The sequence below is a fragment of the Vicugna pacos genome, chromosome 35, assembly GCF_048564905.1.
Source record: "Vicugna pacos chromosome 35, VicPac4, whole genome shotgun sequence".
NCBI classification, from domain to species: domain Eukaryota; kingdom Metazoa; phylum Chordata; class Mammalia; order Artiodactyla; family Camelidae; genus Vicugna; species Vicugna pacos.
Genome location: NC_133021.1, coordinates 2,908,691 through 2,916,027, shown reverse-complemented (window position 1 = coordinate 2,916,027; position 7,337 = coordinate 2,908,691). Strand labels below are relative to the sequence as shown.

Genomic DNA, 7,337 nt, shown 5'->3' with positions numbered 1-7,337 from the left:
GGCATGATGCTTCCACCTCGCGTCACCATACACCTTTCCCCGTGCGCAGCCCGCTGGATGGAGTGCATGTGGGAGGGAGAAGGGGGATGGAACGCTAAGATCTGGGGCATCACCCACAAAAGAAAGAGGTTATCCCACTGGGCCTTCAGGAAGGTCGCCATCTCGGGTTCTGCAGACCCAGGATGGGACAAGGTGAGCTCCCAGGACACTGAGACCATCAAGGCAGTTTGCCATGTGGGGGGTCGCTACCCCTACATCGGCCAGGTTCGGCAGGACTAGGTGGACAGGGACGCCTGGAACCAGTCCTGTCTTACAAAGTCCCCAGGGAACCTCCTAACGTTAATGTTCCTTCTCTGTTACAGGAGCATTCTCTCCCTGAAGGATCCATGTGAAACACCTCCTCCATCCCCAAGGACTCACCTCTTGGGTGCTTTCTGAGTCACTGGAACCAGTTTTCTCTAGATTCTTTAAAACAGAAAAAATTCATTTTCTTTTGTAACACAGCCTGACCCCAATATAAACTCAGGGACAATGAGGCCTGGCCAGAAAATGGAAGCCTCAACTACAATACTATCCTACAGTTAGACTTTTTTGTAAAAGACAGGGAAAATGGACAGAAGTTCCTTATGTTCAGGCCTTTATGGCCTTAAGAGAAAACCCAGAGCTTTGCAAGTCCTATGTAAGGGAACCTTGTCGGCTGGGACCCATTCAAGCTACACAGAAGCCCCTATAATAGCAACTCTGGAGGAACACAAGCCCCAGACAGAAGACCCAAGCCCAGATGCTCTTTCACCATCTTCAACCCCTCCCCCACGCTATAAGCCTCTTTACCCTTCCGTACCGAAAGTGCAGCCAAACTTTCTTTGCCCCCTCCAGGAAGTAGCAGGTGGGCCTCAGGGAATTACCAGAGTCCACACTCCATTTTCTTTAACCTCAACCAGTGTCGCACTCTCTTGGGCCGATTCTCAGAAGACCCCAGTCGGTTCACTGAAGATTCCAGACACTGACTCTCTGCTTTGATATTACATGGAAGGACCTAAATATTGTCCTTTCCCACTGCTGCACCACTGAGGAAAAGACCCGTATCTGGGCATAGGCTCAAACATATGCTGATGGATTACACATTACCCAGCCTCAGCAATACCCTGTGGGCTTGACAGCAGTGCCTCTAATTGATCCCAATTGGGATTATCATCCAGGCCAGCCTGGCATCACTAGAAGGGACCGCATGTTCCTTTGCCATATTGAGGGAATGAAATGGTGCATAATTAAACCTGTTAACTATGATAAGGTTAAAGAGATCACCCAGGGCCGAGATGAAAATCCAGCCCTATTTCAGGCTCGGTTGGTAGATACCCTCAAAAAGTATACTAATGTAGACCCAAACACTTTTGAGGGACATACTGTATTTGCAACCCACTTTATTAGCCAATCAGCCCCTGATATACGTAGAAAGCTTCAAAAGCTTGCCATGGGGCCCCAAACCCCTCTTAACCATCTTATTGGCACGGCCTGCAGTGTCTTTAATTATAGAGACCTGGCTGAGGAGGAAAGTTAGGACCAGCGTGACGTAAGACGGGAGCGACGGCAAGCCAAGCTTCTGACAGCTGTCATGATAAAACCTAACCCACCTCCTGGCCACCCCAAAAGTACCCCCAGAAGACCCCCACCAGAAAGAGGAGTCTGTTTTGGCTGTGGGAGCCCTGAACACTGGAGCAAGGAATGCCCAGGAAGCCGGTCTCAGCCTCCACCCAAGATGCCATGCCCACTCTGTAAAAAGATGGGCCACTGGAAGAGGGAATGCCCTCAGCTCCGAAGGGAGGGAGGAAATTCCCCCACACCAGTCAAGGCAGTGGTTGATTGATGGGACCCGGGACCTCCCAATGCTCCTGAGAAGACAGTCATCATCACTCAAGAGGAACAACTGGTGACCATTGACGTGGCAGGTAAGCTTGTCCAATTTCTAGTGGAAACAGGAGCCACTAAATCTGTCCTGATTTCTCACGCTGGGCCACTTTCCCCTGAAACCTGCTCTATTGTTGGGGTAGAAGGAAGGGCAAAACTAAAACATTTCACCACCCCTCTAACTTGCGCCTGGGGAAATACCCTTATAACTCATAAATTTCTTGTCATGCCTAAATGCCCCAGCCCATTATTCGGAAAAGATTTTTCTCTCGGCCTTGGAGGTAACTCTTATGCTCCCTGAAAACCAAAAACAGGGCTTATTTTTGTCTGGAATATATATTATAAAAGATACAAACAGTCCAGCCAAAAGTATTCCCCCAGAAATAAAAAAAAAAACTTGTAGATCCACAGGTCTGGGATCAGAGAATCCCAGGAAAGGCAAAGTTTGTCACTCCTGTAAAAATAACTTCAAAGGAAACTAGTAACTTCACTTCCAGTGCCAATATCATATAAAACCAGAGCCTCGACGAGGCCTCCAACCCCTAATCCCAAAATTCATTAAATATGGGCTTTTGGTGGCATGCCAATCCCCTGTAATACTCCAATCCTACCTGTCCTCAAACCAAATGGGGAATACAGAATGGTCCAAGATCTTCGAATCATAAATGAAGCTGTAATTCCTCTCCATCCTATTGTTCCCTACCCATACACAATCCTCACTCAGATCCCTGAGGACACCGCCTGGTTTACAGTCCTAGATCTTAAAGATGCCTTCTTTTGCATACCCATTCACCCTGATTCCCAATACCTTTTTGCTTTTGAGTGGACTGATCCAAACACTAATGAAACGCTACAATATACCTGGACTGTCCTTCCTCAGGGATTCCAGGATAGCCCACACCTGTTTGGCAATGCCTTAGCAAAGGAACTAAGGGAACTCAAATTAGAGACGGGGCATTATTACAATACATAGATGACCTCCTTATCTGCAGCCCCTCAAAGGAAGCTTCAGACCAAAACACTATACAGGTCCTTCTCAGCACTCCTACTGCAGTAAAGTTACAGGGGACCACTAATTCGGTACATCTTTCTAGAATTAAACCTACCCCTCCCCCTGAGTCTCCACAGGACACAGATTCCAGGCTAAGTACCATTATCTCCCCTTGTGCCTGCTGTTACCCTCATCCGCCCACACTGACAAATATGCTTTGGTGGATTTGCATACTTATTGTCCTCTTTCTCCTGCTAGCTCTCACAATCTTATGAGTGCCGCTTTAACACCACACCCACACTTGAAAAAAAATGCTCTGTCAGTACTGGGTTTAGTAAAACCCGCTCCAATTCTAAAAGACACCCCACAGTTTCTTTTTTTCTCTGCCTTTTTTTCTTTTTCTCTTCCCCCCTCACCCCCCAAGTGCTAGGAACCCTAACTCTACCCTTACTTGTTCTTGTCTCATTTATCCAATCTCTTTGGTCTCAAGAGTTAACATGGGAAGATAACACAATAGTCAATAACTCTCGGATTATCGCTAAGGGAGAAAATCTCTCTCTGCTGGATTTGCCATACACAACCCATCACCCCAGGAGACATAAGCACTATTCTCAAGGACTACCCAGTCAACAACCACACTGTATTCTCTGCTTTTAATCAGTCTACTTTTGATTACTCTAGACAAGATTTCTCTTTAATCGTTACATGGGAGAGGCACCCTCCTCTGTGTTACCACATCACACCTCCCTACTCAAAGGCTATAAATATCACCAAAACCTCCCTTATCTGTAATCAAGTTCTAGGATGTACCCCTTGTTACAATGATACTCACAGAGGAAACATAGACCCCTTTTCAGCCCGTGAGGCTCTCTCTAACAAAACATAAGCCTACCCCTAAATATCTTTAAGCCTATAAATTGGAGTGATATAGTGGGCCAGCCTCTTTACACATCATCCTGCACTCCTAACTGTCGGAGCCAGCCGACAATCGATCAGGTCCAGAAACCTGTGCTGCAGGACTGAGAAAAGGAAAGACGTAACAAAGAGACAGCAAGACAAGACAAGTTGGGGTTGAGAGGGTCTCACTCTAGCCCGCAAGACGCTAAGTCAAGAGTGGTCGACGAGTTTATTTCTTGCAGTCAATTTATATGATTTTAACCCATTAGCTCATACATTCCTGCCTGTAGGCAAAGGTATTGTTTTAAGGCACATTAACAACGTGTACTAAAACCATTAACTTGTATATTGTTACAGACATCATTATTGTTTACAGTTCTTGTAAAACTAAGATTAAGAGTTCCTGGAACCAAGATGATAAGCTAAGACATTGTTCCTCTAGGCTAACATCGTGACTCGTGTATATTTAACTCAGGTGATTGTTCTCTAAAAAGATTACTGATTTGTGTGCTGATTGTATCTCTCCCTCTGAAGGTCCTTTGTGACTTAGTAGCTCAAGGATATTTCCTCAGGCATTAGCGCACCTGGTGCATTCTTTAGTAAAAGGGGTGGCGGGACAGAGATTGTTCTGACTCAATTGACCTTTAAGCCGGGCGCCCCGCACTGTGGGAGTTTAGGCCCAACCTTTGTGCTCGGCAGCCTCAATCTCAGAGCCTGGCGCCCTGCACTTTGGGGTTTTACGCCCAAGTTTTGTGCTCGGCAGCCCTCCGTCACGAGCGGCTCCCCTCACCTAACCACACACATTTATGCTATTACAATTCACAAACTAATGCCAACAAAAGTTCTTGTTCTAGTTATATCAGCTATCCCCTTACTATGAGCCTCCCTGTCTATGAACCCCCTCCTGGATACTCCAAACCAAAAACAAAATTCAAAATACAGATGGACCCCTCCATAACTGTCTCCCACCTCCCGAAACTTTTCTCCAGCTATATAACCAAACCAATCTCACAGTTTGACCAGCACCACCTGGATTATTATGGCTATGTGGAACCTCAGATAACTACCTCACAGTGACCAAAGACATTGCTCTCTCACATCTAGACAATACACTTCACTATGGGGACTGCAGCTTGGGAACCCTGGCTCCAGCCCAAATAACTGTCCTCAATGTGACCCATGTGAGACAAAAAAGGGCCTTTGGTCTGGTACTAGCGGAAATTATAGGGACGGTAGGTGATGCTGCCCCTTGGGGAGGATTTGCCTACCATGAAACAACCTTGAGGGACCTAACCTCCTTCCTGGATAATGCACTAAAGAAAACCGGAGACACTCTAACACTCTTACAAAAGTCCCTTGATTCTCTGGCAGGGGTAGTCTTTGACAATCGCTGAGCCCTAGACTATCTCTTAGCAAGCAAAGGAGGGGTTTCTGCAGTCATAAATAAAACATGCTGCACATACATTAATGTCTCAGGGGAAGTAGAAGTAAATGTTAAAGAAATTTATGAACAGGCTTCCTGGCTCCACAGGTACAACCAAGGAAAACAGGAATGGACTGAGACACTTAAGGGATCGTTTCCAGGGTATACCTGGCTTCTTCCATTTCTAGGCCCCACAGCCACCATATTTCTCATCTTTCTCTTTGGTCCTTGTATTTTTAACCACCAAGTAAAATTTCTATCCTCTAGAATACAACAACTTCATCTTCAAATGATGATGCAACAAGGATTCCAACCCATTCCACCTGAAGATAAAGACCATCAACATCCACTGGACAAGGCCTCTGCCTCCTTCTACTCCCCACTCTCCATCCCTGCCACTACTGACAATCACGAAACCCATATCTCTGACAGATAGCAAGGAGATCTGGGCCCACAGGTAGGGATTACGTCCATATTCAGCTTGAAGCAGTTACAGAAGACTGACCATCAGCCCTTTTCCCCTTAAAAGATTTTAAGGGTCCAGACTCCTTGAGGGGAAAATGTTAGAGCAGGCAGATAGCTAGATATGAGCAGAGAAAGGGGGACACAGACCAAATGGCAGGAATTAGGCAGAAAGGAGGGGCACAGGACAAATGCCGGAAACCACATGTCATGTGAGCAGCAGGGATCCTTGGGCAGAGAAAGAAAAGCTGGAATCTTTGGGTTGATAAGGGACCACAACTTTTGGCTTGGAGGCCAACAAAGAAAGGTCAGAAAAGGCAGGAATTTCCAGTGCCCGAATGTAACCTTTTACTCATTATGCCCTCATTTCAATAAAATTAGCCTTGCAGATCAGAAGTACCCATCATGCACCGACGCCATGAGGCTTCCGATCCAGACTGAATAAGGACAAAAATCCCTCCTCCCTTTGGGAAGGTGGAGTTGGAATGATAATCAGGAAATACGACACCCTATGTAACTAACTTGCCAAAGAAATTCAGGGCAGCTGCTCACCTGAGCCTGCCCGCTCTCCCCTGAGAGTGTACTATCCATCCTTTAATAAATCCTCATTTTACCTTTTTAACCTCTAAGTCTTGTCTCTGAATTTTTTCTGGGACGGGACAAGAACCTGGATCACCAGTTGTGCCTATCGGCGACAAAATGATCTCCCCAGATATTTGGTAACTTGAAATTTTATAGTGGTGCTAAGTTAAGTTAAATGATGGAAGTTTATTAAATAGCCAGTTCATTTTCAGATAAAATAAGACATTGAAACATTTATTGCTGAATATTGACTTCCTCTTGCAAAGAAACAATAGATATTTAGAAATAAATATTAATAAATATGTGGTGCCACCCTGAAATATTCTCTACTACTAAGGGAAATATCTCAGTATTCTAGGAAAGTAAGATGAATGCTTTCATTAAAAGAAGATATAAGAAATGGAATTATGTTTTGTTAATAAAAAAAAAAAGTGACATTGTCCTAAAGCTAGTTGCTTCTGAATGGAAAAGAAAATATGGAACAAAATAATATGGATAGGGAAATTTGTGGAAGGCTTGCAAAAGAGGAACCCTGAGGAAAAGGTTTTACACATGGTCTGGATTGGCTAAGTTTAAAATGAATTTAGTCCAGAAAATTAATCCTTAAAGTAAGATGGTACAAGGCTAGATTTAGTTCGCTTTCTCTCTGTTGAGAGAACAAAGGTATCTTAAAATGTTAATCTGCTTTTAGTAACAGATTTTAAAGTTTCTTTTATCCCTTAAGTGATCTGTTCTGTATTTATCTTTGAAATATTTTGTTAATGAATAAGTAATGTTTCAAAGTGACCAATATGTTTATCTGACCAAGTGTTTCAAAACTTTATAAAAAGCTTCCCAAATATCAAATTTTAATCAGAGTTCTTTTGACCTCCAGCTAAATCTGGGATGCTTCAGAGGGCCCTTGAAGCATCCCAAAGAGAGATTTTAAACTAGTAAGTTTCATGTGGTATGTTAAATAACATGGGAAGTATTGACCAATGAATAATAAATCTTCCTAGTTTATATTGTATGAGAAAATATTAATATAGATATTCTAAAAATTATATGGAATCCCTAAAAATATGGTATGTCTGAAAT

General features: G+C 44.1%; 1 long non-coding RNA gene across 1 annotated transcript; it reads left to right on the top strand.

The window, feature by feature from the left end:
- The first annotated feature begins 563 nt into the window (after positions 1 to 563).
- Positions 564 to 6,300, top strand: LOC140691478 (uncharacterized). Its single transcript, XR_012067128.1, has 2 exons — positions 564 to 1,946; positions 5,484 to 6,300. It is a non-coding gene; the product is annotated as an uncharacterized lncRNA (long non-coding RNA).
- Positions 6,301 to 7,337: the final 1,037 nt, after the last annotated feature.